The 18,405-nt window shown below is 42.9% G+C and overlaps 1 protein-coding gene across 2 annotated transcripts in view; it reads left to right on the top strand.

Annotated features, from left to right (window-relative positions):
- The window catches only part of LOC122554243 (uncharacterized), a 103,807-nt gene that overhangs the window by 12,235 nt on the left and 73,167 nt on the right, over positions 1-18,405 (top strand). The window lies entirely within an intron of this gene.

Raw genomic sequence — 18,405 nt, forward strand, 5'->3', positions numbered from 1 at the left:
AATGAATAACTTCCTCTCACTCACAGGCAGAGCTTCAGCCTTTAGAGAGGCAGTAATAATTATAATATTCTGAAATCAGCCCCATGAGAGAGTGCAACATGATAAGGATTAGAAAAGACCGAATCTGGAAGTAGCTGTGTAAGAGATGACGTCTAAGGCCAAATTTCTATGATGAGCTAATGAAGCGACCCAGAACAACAAGGGTCAGACATGAGCAGTCACATCATCTGAGCTGGTACAACAGAGAGTCTTCTGACATGCAACAACAGTGCGTCTTCTGAGATGGTACAATGGAGCTTGATTTCTGAAAGTCAGAGTGAGAATGTTCAGAGAGATGGTATCAGGAGCAAGACTGTGTCAATAGGATTTTAACTTATTGTTGAAATGTAGACTTTACTCTGTTTGAAGTGTTACCTGACCATCTTGATCGAACATGAAGTTGGTGGGGTTTAACTTGAAAAAGAAGCTCACGAGGAGAATGTTGTAATACCTATGAAGAATGTGTTGGAGAAGCAAGTAATGTTCTTTTACATTAAAGAGAGATTGGTACTGATGTCATTTGATTTTTTTTTATAAATGAAATAAGATGGTATCTGCTTTGGCCCATGTCAGTTGGATATGAATGAAATGGTTTTGTTATTGCATCATTGCTGCTGATTTTGCTTGGGGATAGTCCCTGAACTCTTATTTTTCAGATGTTGCGAGTTATTTAAATTATGTCTATGTGTAAAAATAAATCTGATATGTGATTACATCCATTCTATGCAATGAACTTTTATTTGACACTGATGATGGTCATGATGATCATGGTGTTCTGTTGTTACAATAATAATCACACAATGTTATGTTATTCTCAGTCGTGAACTTGATGAGCCGTAGATTGTGGAATGGTTGTCTGCACAGCTCACTCTCAAGTGAAAATAATGGTCATAGTCAGACACTAATATATTTATTCAGAACTGTTGACATATAGATCTGCCACAGATAAACCGCACTCTGATCTGACTCATAGTTAAAATAAAACTTGCACTGCGAGTTTATATCTGCTAACAGGATGATACTGCAGACTTATACATGTCTGCCAAAAGTAAGCTGTACGGCAATGAAATGAGTAAAAGAGAAAAGTGCTCATCTTTCTTAAAAGTTAATTAAAGTTTCTAACATTACGAAGAGACTGTTGGCACCAGCTACCTAAATTTCTTCTCTTTTCAAAATACAGAATAATTTTCCTATTTCTTGTGTTCAGCAAATTACTTGAAATTTCAGACCCATCTTAAACTATAGGTCTCCAATTCATCACAAGCAGCTCATAAAAATAATACAATTTTGAGAGTTGCTATCCACGACAAAAAGGACTCCGCAATTTGAGTCTGAAGCTAACATACATTATGCTGCTCAGAACAGCTATATTACTCAGTGTCTTCTTGATTTCTGTCTGCCATTTTTACCAGTCTAAGCTCAAGGCTCATATGACTGTCATGGTACAAATTTTGTTGACTCTGCCAGGAATAATTGATTTTCTGTCATGAAGGCACTTGAGGTTGCTTCGTGAATGGATGCATAATGCAGAAAAAAAAGTCTTTAAATTAGGCTGAATAACTTTAGCACTCCCATCGAGTTAGTTTATATGGCACTCAAATCATGACTTCTCTCAGTTTCTCCTGCTCTGTTGTTATTAATTAAGAAAACGGTTTTCTGTTTATGTTAAGGTGGCAGTGTAGGAAAGTCCCTGAGAAAGTTGGCCCGCTTACATTTCAAAACTATTTTCTTCCTTGCTCTTTCCCTTGGGTTTTATTTCCCCACAACGTTCCATCACTTGAATGACCAACAGCTCTCAGGCCTCCTCAGATACAACTGCAAAACACATTTGATTTGGATGCTCATGAAAGACAACTCAAATGTTTTTTTTCTCTGTCTCATGAAGGATTGCTCACATACACCATTTAAGTTTAACATATGAGCAATGATTGCATTAAAGCAAATCCACACTAATACCACCCGCAGTGGTAACCACAAGGGACAGATCATTACTTTTAGTCATTTTTCAAAATAAATAGTCACTGAATAAACAAATTGCCCTCTATGCATGAAAGCTTTGTAACTGAACCAAGGCTTAGCCATTTGATAACACAAAGATTATTCTTTCAACCAGCCAATTGTTTCCAATCATGGACGTAGGATGCTATGTAAGAATAAAGTTGCTATAGTCTTACCCGAACATAAGGTTGCTCTCTCATTGGAGAGAGACAACTTGTGGAATTTAACCTAATGGTCACAACACCTTCAGTGAGGAGAGAGATTTAGAAGTGGAATTGTTCATGGTAACCTCAGCTGGTGTTGGAACTGACCCCATGCTATTAACATCACTAACTAGTTGTCCAGCCAACTGAACTAAACCAACCCACATGCAAACAGATAGACAAGACATATGAACTAAAAAAAGAAGCTGGATTAGCCCACACACCCTCTCAAGCTTGCTCCACTGAGTATGATTTGATTTAATTTATTATTGTCACACGTACTGAGATAAATGAAAGGTCTTGATTTGCATGCTATCTAGACAAATCACAATTGGATAAATACATCAGGGTAATAGAACCAAATGCAAAATATAGTGCTGCAGTTGCAGAGAGGGTGCAGAGGAAGATCAACTTTAATGATAACAATGGGGAAGAAGCTGTTCTTAAACCTTGGTAGTTTTTTCAAACTTTTGTATCTATTGCCTGATGGAAGATGGTGTAAGAGAGTATAATTGGGTTGGGAGAGATCTTTCATTATGTTGGTTCCTTTCTTAAGGGAAGTATGGATGGAGTCTATGAATGGACTGGGCTGTGATCACAACTATCTGTAATTTATCGCTGTCTTGGGCAGAGCAGTTGCCACATCAGGCTGTGATGTGTCAGAACAGGATGAATCAGATCCACCCCTCAACTTCTTCTCTACTCCAAAGAAAACAACCTGATCTTATCCTGCCTCTTTTCAAAGCAGAGATGCTCAATCCAGATATCCTCTGGTAAATCTCAACTGCTCACTCTCCAAAGCAAACAGATCCTTCCTATAACATGGTGGTCAGAATTGCTCGCAGTACTTCAGCTGCGACTTAAGCAAAGTTGTGTACACCTCCAATATGATCTCCTTGCTCTTATAATCAAGGTGAATTATTTCACAGTTCCTCAGATTCCGCTCTATTCTCACTTTGTATCCCATTCCCCAAACCTATCTATATTTCCTTGCGACCCCTTTGCGTCCTTCTCTCATCATCAAACTTGGATACATTATTCTCCATTTCTGTTAGTCATTAATTTGGAGTGCATATGGCTGAAACTCCATCTCTTTTCAAGCATCATTAAGAGGCCATCACTTAAATAATGGTCAGAAAATGTGGTATTCTCTAAGCATTATTTAACATTATGACCTAGGTTATGGTGTGAATGCTGACTGAACAGTGTCATTTTCTTTTCAACTTTCTATAGATCTTTGAGCTTGTTGTTGTACTGGTTAGTGTCCTCATCAAGGAGTCTGAGATCTTTGCCATCAGGGCATCCAATTGTGAGCCTCTTTTGTCAATCAGATTGAAGGATTCTTAATTACTACTGAGAAATATATGAAAACAAAGTAAGCTAGAATGTATAGTTGAATGCTTCTTCAATATTTAAGAAAGAAAACTTAACAAAATAAGGAAGTATTAAGCCAGGGATAGAAAAAAAAACACATAAAGAAAAAGAGAGACAGAGATTGACACTATCCTCTGTGGCAAAGAATGAAACACCTGAAGGCCCCATAGCAGGAAGCAGCACGTCTGCTCAGGACTGGAGAGGAAGTTACAGTGTGAGAGTAAAGATCTTGTCATCATGGAACTAATGACAGTCAAGGCAAAGAAAGATCTTTTGCATGGTTTATGAGAACCTAGGGACCAACTTTTCTTTTGTTGTTAATTAATTTTACTACAGTGTTTAATACCAAGTCAAGTATAGTTTGAATGAATAAGTTCCCCCCCCTAAGAAAAGTTAATGCTTAAAGCGTGGTCATTTAGGAGTAATTAAACTTCTCAGACTATGAAAAATTCATTTGCATCAGAATGGACAAGGGCCAGCATTAACTGACAAGTTTAGTCAGTATCCGTCAAGTAAAAGCAGCAACTTGGTACATTTATTGTTTGGAAGCTGAATTTCCTAGCGAGGTACTCGATAATCGCTGTGAGGAACTGGCAAATTTGGAGAACAATTTTCTTCTATTTGTGAAATTCCTAGAAGTTGCTGTCCAACTTAAGCCAAAATAAATCTGATAGCCTCATCATTATTTTTATCACAAACGTCAGGCCAGTATGTTTTTAGGATTTTGAATCAGATTATTTCCTTGTGCTCAGATCCAAAGGTCACCCTGACTTCTGAGCTTTGTTGCTCTGTTGATCCAATTTTGTATGTCGTGTAAAGGTCAAATTAGAAGTTCAGGGGTTGAAAGATGCACTGTTTTTAGTTCATGCAAAACATCACAAGCCATCTTAAGACCTCTTCCACTTTGCAAAATGGTAAACACTCTGATTCCATGGTATTGGCTATAAGTTATGGAATAGGTTTATTAATAATAACAGATAAGCCACAGCAAAGATAATACTGGAGATTTTTTTTGATATATAGAATTGCGCTTTCCCTTTGGTTACCAAAAAATAAACAAATGCAATATTTTGCTGATTCTACTATACTAAACCTGCAACTGGGCAGTGCTAAGGGTTATTTGAGTCAAAAAAAGTCTTGATTTTCTAAATGGCCATCGTGATCTTTGCAAATGGATCAGATAAGGAACGATTATGCCTATGTTATTTCTCATATTAAAGGAAATGTGTACTTATTTCACAGTGATTGCACTTACAGGAAATAATGCACCAATTCAGTGCTCACTCATTTAACTCAATGAAAATCATTCACCTATAAAGTCAAAATTTGGTCAGCACTGAATCAGATTATGGAGGTTTACTTTGTCAAGTGTGGTCAAAGCACTTCCATTTGGTTGTCACATGGCAGTCAGGTATAAGTTGCACTCAAATTTACATTGATTTTTCCTCAAAGTATTTGCATCATGAAAGCAAAATATTCCTATGCCATAGGCCAACGTTTTTTAATAAATAATTTATTACTTTTTTCTTAAAACACTTGAAATATTTAAGAGGACTAACCTGGTGCAGTTTTATTAATGTAGCTGCAAATTGTTTTTATCACAAAAACTGCATTTTATGTGTCATAGTCTTGTCTATCATCTCTGACTAAATCCAGCATGACTTAATGCAAAATCTAGGTCAAAAATGTGCAGTCCAGCTATTTTGAGTGTGCCAGCTCAATAGAGTTCCATCTCACCACTGTAACCCACACCTACATTGGACTATGAAATAGAGCTGCATTAAATTACACAGGCTCCAGATTTTGGTCCTCATTTGGCACATATACTGTTAATCTAAATGATTTCCTGCTTTTATATATGCTGTGGTTAAAAAGGCTGACCGTCAACTTAAGACTTTTTTAACCTTGGTTTTTCTTTTGCCTGAACATCCTTGCTTCTTTGGACAGTTAATGCCCTCTAATGCAGGAAATGTCTTAGGTATAGCTGAGCCTCCATTCATAGCGATATTGGCAACAACCAGGTACTAGACTGAGTTCAAAATGTTTATTCAAAATGTTTATTCAAGATTTTCTACTCTGGAGAAAATAGTCAAAGCAGAGATAGAATGGATTTTTGTCTGTTGGGCATATGGAGAGTATTATGAGCAGCTAGGAAAGTGAAGTTGAAGACACAGCTCAATCATGATCATGTTGAATAGTGGGTCTGGCTTGATGGACTGTATGATCTTCTCAAGCTCCTGTTATACTCTTACATTCTTCCTTAACGTATTATGCAGGAGCAGAGGTTGTTTTCTTGGTAGGTTCCTGAAGCTTTGATTTGATTTGATTTGATTTATTGTTGTCGCGTGTACCTGAGTACAGTGAAACGTTTTCCTTTGCATGCAGCAGAGTCAGATCATGACATACACGACATACAGATCACAGGGTGATTTAATAGAATGAGACGTACAGAGTCATGGCTACACAGGAGGTACACAAAAACAAGATCAACATTAGATTTGAAGTTTGAGGGGTCCATTCAGCAGTCTGATAACAGCGAGAAAGAAGCTGTTCTTGAACTGTTGGTACATGTATTTAAGCTTTTGTAACTTCAGTCTGAGGGAAGAGGTTGGAAGAGATTATAACCGTGGTGGGAGAGGTCTCCAATAATGTAGGCTGCTTTTCCGTGGCATAAAGAAGTGTAGGTGGAGTCAGTGGATGGGAGCTTGACTCGCATGATGGTCTGTGATGTGTTCACAACTTTCTGTAGTTTCTTCTGGTCCTAGGCAGAACAGTTGCCATACTAGACCGTGATGTACACAGATGGCATGCTTTCTATGGTGCATCTATAAAAGTTGGTGAGGGTCCTCATGGATGAGCTGAATTTCCTTCGACACATGAGGAAGAAGAGGTGTTGCTGTGCCTTCTTGACCGTCGCATCTACGTGGGTGGTCCAGGACAGATTGTTGGTTATAATCACTCCCAGGAACTTGACGCTTTTGACCCTCTCCACTTCAGCTCCATTGATGTTGCCAGAGATCAGACCTACAGGGTTGTAGTCATTGAGGCTTGCTGCATTTGTTTTCTTTGGTATTGGGATGATAGTGGTCCTTTCTTCCTGTAGTTGATAATCAGTTCTTTCATTTTACTGACATTGAGGGAGAGATTGTTATCTTTGCACTATAACACCAAACATTCTATCTCCTTCCTGTATTCTGTCTCATCATTATTTGATATCTGGCCTATAATGGTGGTGTTGTCAGCAAAATTGTAGATAGCATTTGGATGAAATTTGGCCATGGGTATACAGAGAGTACAGTAAGGGCCTGAGAACCCATCTTTATTGGGTGCCGATGTTGAGGGTTATCATGGAGAAGGTGCTGTTATCTAATTTCACTGATTGCAGTCTATGGGTGAGGAAGCTGAGGATTGCAGAGGGTGAAGCAGAGATCTCGGTCTTGGAGTTGGGAGATTAGTTTTGTCGGGATTATGGTGTTGAAGGCGGAGCTGTAATCGATGAGTATTAGCCTGACATAGGTTATAATCCAGATGTTCCAGGGATGAGTGATGGGCTCGGGAAATGGTGTCTGCCCTGGATCTGTTGAGCTAGTAGGCAAATTGCAAGGTAGGTTGGGAGGCTGGAATTGATATAGGCCAAGACTAGTCTCTCAGAGCACTTCATAATTATGGAGATCAGGCCTACAGGGTTGTAGTCATTGAGGCACGCTGCATTTGTTTTCTTTGGTATTGGGATGATAGTGGTCCTTTTGAAGCAGGTGGGGTCTTCAGGTTGTAGCAAGGACAGGTTATAGGTGAAAGATGTCAGTGAATACCAGCTGATCTGCATAGGATCTGAGTGCATGACCGGGGACTCCAACTGGGCCAGTCGCTTTCCTTGCGTTCCCTCTCAGGAAGGCCAATCTGTCTGTAGCAGTGACTGAGGGAACAGATGTGCTGGGGCTGTCGGGACAGGTGACACCATCCCACTGGCATTCTGCTTGAACCAAGCGTAAAAAGTGTTGAACGCATCAGGAGGGATGAGTTTTTGTCTGTTATTCTGTTCTGCTTCATTTTGTATCCTGTTGTGTCGTGTAGATCTTGCCGCAGTTGACAGGTGTCCGTGTAGTTAGGTTGGGTGTCTAACTTGGTCCGGTATTGCCTCTTGGCATCTCCAAAGGCCTTGCAGAGGTTGTATCTGGATTTCTATAAAGGTCTGGGTCATTGGATTTGAACATCACACGCTTGGTCTCCAGTAGGCAATGGATTTCCCAGTTCATCCATGGCTTCCAATTGGAGAATATACGGATTGACTTCTTTGGCACGCAATCGTCTACGCGCTTGCTAATAAAGTCTGTGACACTGGTGGTGTACTCGGCTAGGTTGTCCACTGAGCTCTTGAAAATGGCCCAATCCACTGATTCCAACCAAGCTCTTCTGCTGCCTCAGACCAGTATTGTACTTCTTTGTGTGCTGGGTCCTCACGTTTCTACTTCTGTTCGTAAGCGTAGTGATCTGACTTTCCAAAGTGCGGATGGGGTATGGAGCCATATGCACCTTTGATGATTTTGTAGCAAGGATGTTCGGCCCCCTGATGGAATAAGAGACGTTGATGGAATCTTGATAGCATCTTCACCTGATTGAAGGGCTTTGATGGAAAATGGCTTGACCTCAAGAAGGCGCATTGTGTAATACATCAGTTTGATGAAAGCTTTTAACAATTGGCAGGTGACTTATCAAAGGCTCAAATTACTATCAATAAGCGGTCATTTCCTAACGTGAAAACAAATGTTGCCGATATTAACATTATCGGTATGCACAATAAATCAGGTTTCAGCAACTCCGCAGATGATATTGGTTACTTGCCCTTTCCGCAGGCTCTGAAAGGAAAGCCGTTATTGCTTGAGATGAAAGTACTAAAGAGTAGATGAAACTTCAATGTTGCACAAACTGATGAATTCTTGACTATGAATCCTAAGGTCCTGGGTTTATGTCCCATTCCAACATTTGAGTACACAAAAACCAAGATTGATAACACGGTATAGAAAATGCTGTCTGTTATCTTTCAAATAAGATGTTCAACTGAATCCCCAGTTACCCCTTCAGGTGAATGTAAAAAACGCTAAATCACTGTTTTGAAGAAGACCATTTATAACCTGTCAAACCTGCTCAGATATTTAATAAGAAAATGACTGATCTGCTTGTTCTCAAAATTCCACACTCTGCACTTACCCATGACACCCTTTGAGATCCTAATCTAACAAGAATCCACCTCCAGTTTAAGAAATATTCAATGACTTTATCTCCTCCAGAGAGTTCCGAAGTTGGATATTCTCTGAGAGAAGAAATGTTCCCTTAGCTCCACCCTGAAAGGGTAATCCCTAATTTTGCAACAGTGTGTCCCTTACTTCTGGACTCACCCACAAGTGTCAACATTCACCTTGTCAAAGTCATTCGTTGAATTCATAAAATTTAAACAAACCACCACACTTCCTCCCCCCATTCATTGAAACCGAGTGAACACAAACCTGGCCTATCCAATTTTTCCTCATAAAACAACCCATTCCTTCCAGTTACCAATCTAGCAAACCTCCTCTGAACCATTTCCAAATAAGGAGACAAGACTATAGACAGAATTCAATGTCTGCTCACTAACCTGTTGTAGCTGATGCTTTCGGAAATCTCTGAACCTTGAGCATCAGCAGTTTAAGTAATACTAGAATATCTATCCCTGAATCAATATCAGAAAAGATGATTATCTGGTCATTGTCATATTAATAACCACATGCATAATTTTAAATGAAGTGTTAATGAAATGTGGCTGTAAGTTGGTGATGCTGATCCAAATGACAAAAAGAGAATTTTTTTTATGTTTCCTTTTGTGACCTCTGGCATTATCAAAATATTTTGCAGCTATTGAAGTATTTATGAAGTGTAGTTACTGTTGACAAGTACAAGTACCAACTTGCATGCATCAAGATTCCACAAACGTAGAAACATTGGAGCAAGTGTAGGCCATTCAGCCCTTTAACGCTGCTTTGCCATTCTAGATCATGGCTGACCACCAACCCCAATGCCGCTCATTCATTACCCTCTGATGTCATTAGCATATAAAAATCTATCGATTTCTGTTTTGAAAATACTCAGTAATCGAACTTCCATATCCCTCTGAGGTAGAGACTTCTAAAGATTGGCTGCCCTTTGAAAGAAAAAATGCTTCCTCATCTCAGACCGAGATAGTTTGCAATTTTGTAAATGTTAATGAGATGATGTCTCATTGGTCTAACCCTTAGAGGACACAGGTCCAGTCTCCTCAATTTGCCCTCATCCTGAACTTAGTCTGGTGAAGCCTTAAACTAAAATAAATGATCTGGCTTGGACATTTAATAATGACCAGGACACTAGCAGAATCATTTCTTTTTGAATGGTGCCGTGGGACTTTAACATTCAAGGGTAGTGTCACTTGAATATTTCCACCTTCCTCAAGACTGCCAGATTTTGGTATCATACCCAAAGACTATTTTAAAGACATTTATGAGCTACACCCAATTCAGTTCAAATGGAAACAGATGTTATTGAAGTTTCATCTAGCTTATAGTTCCTGTCTCACCTGAGCTATATCACGGATAACATTCGTTTCTTCTTCCTCACTGCCCCTCAGAAAACTGCCCCCGCTCCCCCAGGATCCTTTAGATTGCCTCATTGCCTGTTTCAGGTGTATAGAGCACAGCCGTGGATGATGTGTTCAAGGCTTTGGAGTGGGGTTTAATCCCAAAACTGCCTGAAGTGAGAATTCTTCAATAGGAATCTGATGCAGTATACCACAAGACAAGGCCTATGGGCTGAATCTGTTTATTTTTTTGTTGGCTAAGTCTGAGTTGTGGTGAAGGATTTGCAGGATGCTTCGCTGCAAGGCCCAACAAGTTTTCTGATTGCATGTTATCAAACTTGCCTCATTACCCACCCTGGCCAAATGAATCATAGAATCCGACAGTGTGGAAACAGACCATTTGGCCCAAGTCCACACCGCCCCTCTGAAAAGTACCCCACCCAGACCCATTACTCTGCATTTCCCCTGACTAATGCACCTAATCTACACATCTCTGAACACTATGGACGATTTAGCATGGCCAATGCACCGAACCTGCGCACCTTTGGACTGTGGGAGGAAACCGAAGCACCCGGAGGAAACCCACACAGACACGTGGGAGAATGTGCAAACTCCACACAGACAGTCGCCTGAGGTTGGAATCAAACCTGGTGCTGTGAGGCAGCAGTGCTAGCCACTGAGCCACTGTGCCGCCCCTGTCTGTTTCATCTGATTTCTGCCCATCTTACCAATGGCCATTCCCAGAACAGTTCACCACTCAGTGGATATCTGCTGAAACATCAATGCTCCTTGGAGTGCATCATCTTTGAATGACCGCTGTGGAGCTCGACAATATTGGCAATCCAGCCTTGCCTTCACCAATAGAGCAATGGCACAGTAGGCGATAAATACAGACTGGCCATGGCACATAACCAGCATGACTTACACTCCTTTGTACATTCAGCTCCATTCCCTCACTCTAGTTGCTGTTTAACCACCAGGCCACAAAGACTTCCTATCTGTAACTACATCCCATCTGTGTCAATGCTACCCCACTCTTCCATAGGGGAACATCACACAAGGTAAGCAATAGGACAAGTACCTAGACAAATGTGATCTCTTATTTATATGAAGTAAAAAAGGAACACACAAAGGCAACAGAAGCTAACCGTCACCCCCACAATGCCAAGAGATTTTGGCGTCACGCCCAAATATTGTTTTACAGACAGTTGTATGCTGCATCTAGTTCAGCTTACAAGAAATGAATGTCATTGACATTTCGCCTGGCTTGTAGTGCCTGCCTCACCCCAACTTGTCCTGGGTAACATCAGCTTTATCCTCCTCACTGTCCTCCTCCTTCTCCTGCTCCTCAATAAACTGCTCCTGAGCCCTCACTTTCCCTGCATCCAGGTCATTGCCCCATTGTCTGTTCCAGTTGGATAGAGCACAGCACAGCCTGGATGGTGCAACCCACTCTGATTGGATTGGACTGGAGGCCCTCTGTCCCCAAACCCAGCCTAAGCCGCCCTCTACCTTGCTCCACAACTGCCCTGGTTGAGGCATGGGAGTAATTATACCTGTGCTCTGCACCACTCAGGGAATTGTGTAATGGTTTTATGAACCGCAGTTGTTATTGGCAGTCCTCCTCCCTAGTAACCAGCTTTGTCAGGCTCTTGAATCATTAAACACACCAGGTACATGGGACTGCTGCAGAATATAGAAATCATGGCAGCCGCCAGGGTAGCAGACAGACATCTTGGGGAAGTGGTAACAGATCATCTGAACATTAATCAAATGAAACTTCTTCCCGTTGATGAATCCCACTCCCAGTGCCACATGTGTGCGTTCAATGGCACTGTGCACGTGGGAGATACCAGTTATTTTCTGAAATCCAACACCTTGGCTACAGAACTGACCACATCATGGGAGAATCCCATGAGCTCACACAAGTTGCATTGGTCACTGTCCTGATACACTTGTGGGTACATGACTGAAAGATCCAGCACAGGTCATCCATCACTCCCTGGAAGGAACCAGTTGCATAGCAGTTTAATGTCACAATTACCTTCACAGCCACTGGGAGAGGACAGTCTCTCATTCCTCAGTTTGTCTGAGCTGGGTGTTCCACAATTCCTGATGAAGGGCTTTTGCCCGAAAAGTCGACGCTCCTGCTCCCCGGATGCTGCCTGACCGGCTGTGCTTTTCTAGCACCACAGTCTCGACTGCTCCACAATCAGCCTGGTGCTGGTCCCGGTCTGGCTGTCAGTCCTGATCCTCTTGCATCTGCCTTTGCCTTCTTAGGAAGGCAGGCATAATAACCAACAAACCGCCGGCAGCGGGATCCTGGACTCTTGTTGGAAAGAGCCTAAGTTGGACACAGAAGGAGCAAAAGAGTTTGCTAAAGCTCAGAACAGCCATTGATGGAACGCCCTGCAGCTGAGGGATGAGCACAATACACCCGCTGTGAGACATTCTGCATACAGACAACGTGGGTATGTCTGCAATGGACATCCACATTCAGGCTCACCTTGGTGAAGGTGCCATGCCATGAGGGTGACTACCCAGTACCATCAAGAAAGGAGAGTTTGTGGCACAACACCACCCTTTAAACCCTGCACCCATATTTACCTTCAACTGCACTCTGCACAGACCAGCGTTCCACTTACATGACAGATGAGGACTCAAACGTGTGTGGCTCACACACAGGAGCCTTGGAGGTGGACTGAATGGTGGATCCCCTTCAGCTTGGCCTTTCGTGTCATCATTGCTGCTACATCAACGTCGTATTTGGGAAATGGCTTTTGACCAGCATCTGTATCCTAAGCCCCCTCCCCCTGAATGTATATAAATGGGTGATGCAACGATGGCAAATCTGATGTTGCTGCAACTTACAAACGGCTACGTCATGTTTAAGTTGGGATCAACATTATGGCATCCACTAAACTTGAATTCGACGTTTTACCTATTTACTTTCGAATCAACCCTTTCAGAAATGTTGCCACACTACTTCTTGAAGTAAGTGGGACTTGATCCTGGATCTCCTATTAAACTGACACCCCCTGGGTGTTGCTGTAACCAGTTTGTAGTTGCACTCCACCTCTCGAAGATGAAAAGTGTGATGGCTGGGAATGCTGCTAACAGTGGCCCCCTCCTGGTCAACCGGTTCCAATCCCTTTCTCTCCCCAAATATATTTCCTATTAGCTCACACTTACACAGCAACCCACTCCAACCTATACACCTCAACATTCAACTTCAACTAGAACTGTCCTTTCTGCCCTCTCAACCCTGGCATTACACCTTGCGGATGTCCACACTGCTCCTTTATGCTCCCCCTTTCGATGGCCAAGGTGGCAGTCACTATCACTAACCCCGCTTTCCAAAACCCACCATACCCTCTGACACTTTTCCACATTCTCCTCAATCACCTTCATGTTTCCCGCATCACAGTCCCCATCCCACTGCTCCAAATGCCTCTGCTATCCCACCCCCGGCTTTGACTTTCCTATTCCTTCTGTCACTAATCTCCTTGTTACTCATCCAGACTCCACCCCCTTGAACCCTCCTGAAAGATGGAGGGACAGGATGCCCAGGACTGTATTTACCCCAGACCTGTGAATGGTTTAAATGAGCAGTCCCCAGACTGAGCAGCTCCCTGACTGATAGGACATGAATGCCTTGACTTCTGGTGCTGCCCCTCTAAAGATTGAACGCTGGACTGTACTAGGTCAGCTGTGAGCATCCTAATGGATGACTGAGTGTTGACCGACAGTGAACCCCTCACTTGACTGGACTGAGGATTAGCCCCCAACATTTTCCCGCATTGTCATTTGGTTGAATGAATACACATTGTGCTTTCTGCACAGCATCTGGCGTTAGCTGTAGGTGTTAGAGTGACATCTCGGAGTGCAGTTCAAAAAGGTGTACCCTCAGGATAAGTCCATGTTAACAAGTATAACAAGCACCCTGTCTGTGTGTCTGTATTAAAAACACATCGAAATGGCATTTGTGACAGCCTATGAGCTGTTGTGTATTTTGCTCTGACTGAAGTGCCAATGTGCTAACAGGCATGGCATCACTTGACCAGACATGCTACAGGTCCATTATCATGGAGTTAGGAAATAAGTGAGTGAATGCTAAGATCAGTGAACAAGCCTGAGGTACGGCAAGTGAGTACTGCAGATTAGAGTGTGGTGCTGGAAAAGCACAGCAGATCAGGCAGCATCCGAGGAGCAGGAAAATCGACGTTTCGGACAAAAGCCTTTCATCAGGATTCAGGCAGGGATCCTCGGGGGTGGAGTGATAAATGGGAGGGGGGGGGTGGGGTTGGGGAAGGTAGCTGAGAGTGCAGTAGGTGGATGGAGGTGGGGGTAAAGGTGGTAGGTCAGAGGAGGAGGAGAGGGTGGAGCAGATAAGTGGAAGGAAGATTGACAGGTGGGACAGGTCATGAGGGTGGTGCTGAGCTGGAAGGTTGGAACTAGGGTAAGGTGGGGGGAGGGGTAATGAGGAAAAAGATGAAGTCCACATTGATGCCCTGGGGTTAGAGGGTCCCGAGGTGAAAGATGAAGCATTCTTGCTCCAGGCATCGGGTGGTGAGGGAGCGGCGGTGGAGGAGGCCCAGACCCTGCATGTACTCGGCAGAGTCGGAGGGGGAGTTGAAATGTTTGGCCACGGGGTGGTGGGGTTGATTGGTGCGGTATCCCGGAGATGTTCTCTGAAGCACTCTGAGGTACAGTCTGGTCCAATGAATGAACTGAGTTCCTGCCCCTATGCGCAAAGTATTCTTGCTGTAAGGTTTCAGTGCTCATTGCTGGTGTGGCCTATAATGCAAGCCTGTGCTTCCTAAGCTGTCTGAAAGTTTATCAGAGAGGTACCATGATAGTCACGATATGTTAGTGGATGTTGGATGTCAGTGCTTGATGGGTGAAGGGTGAGGGTGGCTGGTGACCATGGAATTTGCCCTGAGGTGTTATTGCCTCGTATCCAACATGGCATGTCTTTGGAGTAAGCAGGGAGCTGAATCCTGCTGTGGTTTTCTTGTTGCGGTTTCCTGATGGCTAGCTGATTTGGTGAGTATAGTAAGCCAGGAGGCTGAATATTAAGGTGGTGAGTTGAGCATTTAACAAGTGATAATCCCAGTTAATTGCCATCTGTCCATTACCTCGCAAAAATCTCACCATGCATAGAAGATGGAGCGAGGTGATCTCAATGTCACAACGGACCTCACCAAACTTTTTGGCTGATTCTTCTCCAAATTTCATTAAAGCCCACATTGCTCAGACAACTTTAAGAGTTCACTGTGTATTAATAACTTGCAATATTCTGCTTTCAGCAAACCAGGTTCTTGAGAATTTCATGTCAGTAAAGTTTACTATTTGCCTCTTGTGAGTTGTTTGTTCACTTACAAAAAAATCCAATCGCAAGAGATCTGACATCAACGAATTATGCTGCAGGTCAAAGTAATTGGAATAGGGACTGTCTATCTTAGTCATGATACAAGTAATAGGCATGATTTAGAGTCCCTGCTAGATAGACGGGTGATAGCCTTTACAAAGAAATAGAATCGAGAGTGTGGTGCTGGAAAAGCACAGCAGGTCAGGCAGCATCCGAGGGACAGGAGAACCGACATTTCGGGCAAAGGCCCTTCATCAGGAATCTGCTCTCATGCTCAGGTTCTCTCCTGCTCCTCTGGTGCTGCCTGACCTGCTGCGCTTTTCCAGCACCACACTCTCAACTCTGATCTCCAGCATCTGCAGTGCTCACTTTAGCCTTTAAGAAGAAATAGACTGGCTGGTGGAATGGTGACAGATGAAATTTCATACAAAAAAGATTGAAATAGTAATATCATAGAATTATAAAATGAATACAACGCAGAAGGGGCATGGCCCTGTCAGGTGTCTGCAAATCAACTCTGACAATCCCACTCCCAAGCCCTTGTCCTATAGGCCTGCAATTCTTTATCCTTTAGGTGCTTATTCATTTTCCTTTTGAAAGCCATGATTGAAAACCTGTACCACATGTCAGATCCTCACTGCGTAAATAAATCTTTTCCTTCTGATGTTTTGATTCTTTTACTGTTCATCTTAAGCCAGTGTCCTCAAGGCCTCCACTCTTCTGCTGACCGGTTGGCTTACTCTCAGCGGTGAGAACGTTTTTAGAAACAATAGCCTGAGACTATATTAACAGGGATTTTAAGAATTATACATTAATTAAGGAATGCCAGCACACATTTGTTAAAGGTAAATAGTGTTTGACTGAGTTTTCTGATGAAGTAACATAGACTGTTAATGAGGGCAATATGGCTGAGGTGGTATGAATGGATTTCTTAATGGAGTCAGCAGCTATATGGATATAAAATTGATTGATTGACAGAGCAGAAGCCCTGGTTTATTGGAGTGGAGGAAAGTAAACAGCAAGGATCCTCACAGGTCATTCATAAAATTATTACTTTTCTTGATGTAGGTTAATAGCATAGCTGTGTCCTCCTCTTCTTATGGGTTTCCTGCCTGAAGGCAGCTCTGACCCAATACCATGACCTCTAGCACAGGTGAGGCAAGGTGACAATTTCAAATCCACTCTGGCCAGAACAGAGATCAAACTTTGTGTGAATTTGATCCATGCCAGCCAACCACGGGTGGCACGATGGCTCAGTGGTTAGCACTGCTGGCTCACAGTACCATGGACCCAGGTTCAATTCCAGCCTCAGGCAACTGCCTGTGTAGAGTTTGCACATTCTCCTGGTGTCTGCGTGGGTTTCCTCCAGGTGCTCCGGTTTTCTCCCACAGCCCAAAGATGTGCAGGTCAGGTGAATTGGCCATGCTAAATTGCCCCATAGTGTTAGGTGTATAAGTTATAGGGAAATGGATCTGGGTGGGTTACTCTTTGGAGGGTCGGTGTGGACTTGTTGGGCCGAAGGGCTTGCTTCCACTCTGTAGGGAATCTAATCCAACCAATTGAGTCAACCAGCCTTCCCAATTCAGCAACAAATGCATACGTTTATTACATGTATGTTGTTACCTGGTGCTACGGATAGAGATGGGAGAGGCTCCAATTTTCCTTCATCAGATGGCTGGATCAGGAACCTTTCTCCCTCTTACCACCTTCCAATGTTGGAAGGGTTTCCAAGGTGATACTCAACCCGTTTGCGTTGCTACGATTCCGTATCTGCCTTGGTCAACACACCCTCAAGTGGGACTTAAAAGCTGCAACTTCTGGCTGAGAAATAAGGATGCTAAGACTAGGGCTCACAGGTCGCAATTTCAAAATGTGTTGATAACATAAAAGTTGGAAACATTGTTAACCATCAGTAGGATAATGATATTTGTTAAAAGTATGTGGGCTGGTGGAACGGCTGGACATGAGACAGGTGGAATACAATGCGGAGAAGTACGTGGGAGATAGATCTTTGAAAGTTGAGTCACAGGTGTTTAGCTCATTTTCCTTCATTATTCAGACCGTTGAGTGTAAGAGTTGGGACATTATGATGAGTTCGTACAGGACGTTGGTGAGGTCACTTTTGGAGTGCTGTCTACATTCTGGCCATCCTGCCATAGCAGGATATTATTAAATCGCAAAGATTTACCTGGATGTTGCCAGGACTACAGGGGGCACTGCTGCCTCCCAGGACCTGGGTTCAATTCCACCTTTAGGTGAAAACCTCTGTGGAGTTTGTGTGAGGTTTCTCCAGGAGGTCTGGTTTCATCTTACAGTTCCAAAGACATGCAGGTTAGGCAGATTGGCCATGCTTTATCGCCTGCATTTCCTGATGAAAGGCTTTTTGCCCGAAGCGTCGATTTTCCTGCTTGTCGGATGCTACCTGACCTGCTGTGCTTTTCCAGGACCACACTCTGGCCTGTAGTGTCCAGGGATGTGGAAGCTACGTGGATTAGCCCTGGGAAATGCTGGGATACAGGGATGGGGTAGTGGGGTGAGTCTGGGTGGCATGTTTTTCCACGGGTTAGTGTGGACTCAATGGGTTGAATGGCCTGCTTCCATGTTGAAGCAATTCTATGATTCTATGGAGGGTTTTGAGTTGTAAGGAGCGGTTGGATAGCCGAGGATTTGTTTTCGCTGGAGCATAGGAGTTTGAGGTGTGACCTTATATAGATTTATAAAATAAGACAGGCATAGGTAATGTGAATAGTAAAGTCCTTTTCCCTGGGGTGTGGGATATTTTTCAGGTGAGAGGAGAAAGATTTAAAAGTGACCTGGGGGAAAACATTTTCAGA

The sequence above is a fragment of the Chiloscyllium plagiosum genome, unplaced genomic scaffold, assembly GCF_037043375.1.
Source record: "Chiloscyllium plagiosum isolate Xiang-an unplaced genomic scaffold, Cpla_swu_hap1 HiC_scaffold_1, whole genome shotgun sequence".
Lineage (NCBI taxonomy): Eukaryota > Metazoa > Chordata > Chondrichthyes > Orectolobiformes > Hemiscylliidae > Chiloscyllium > Chiloscyllium plagiosum.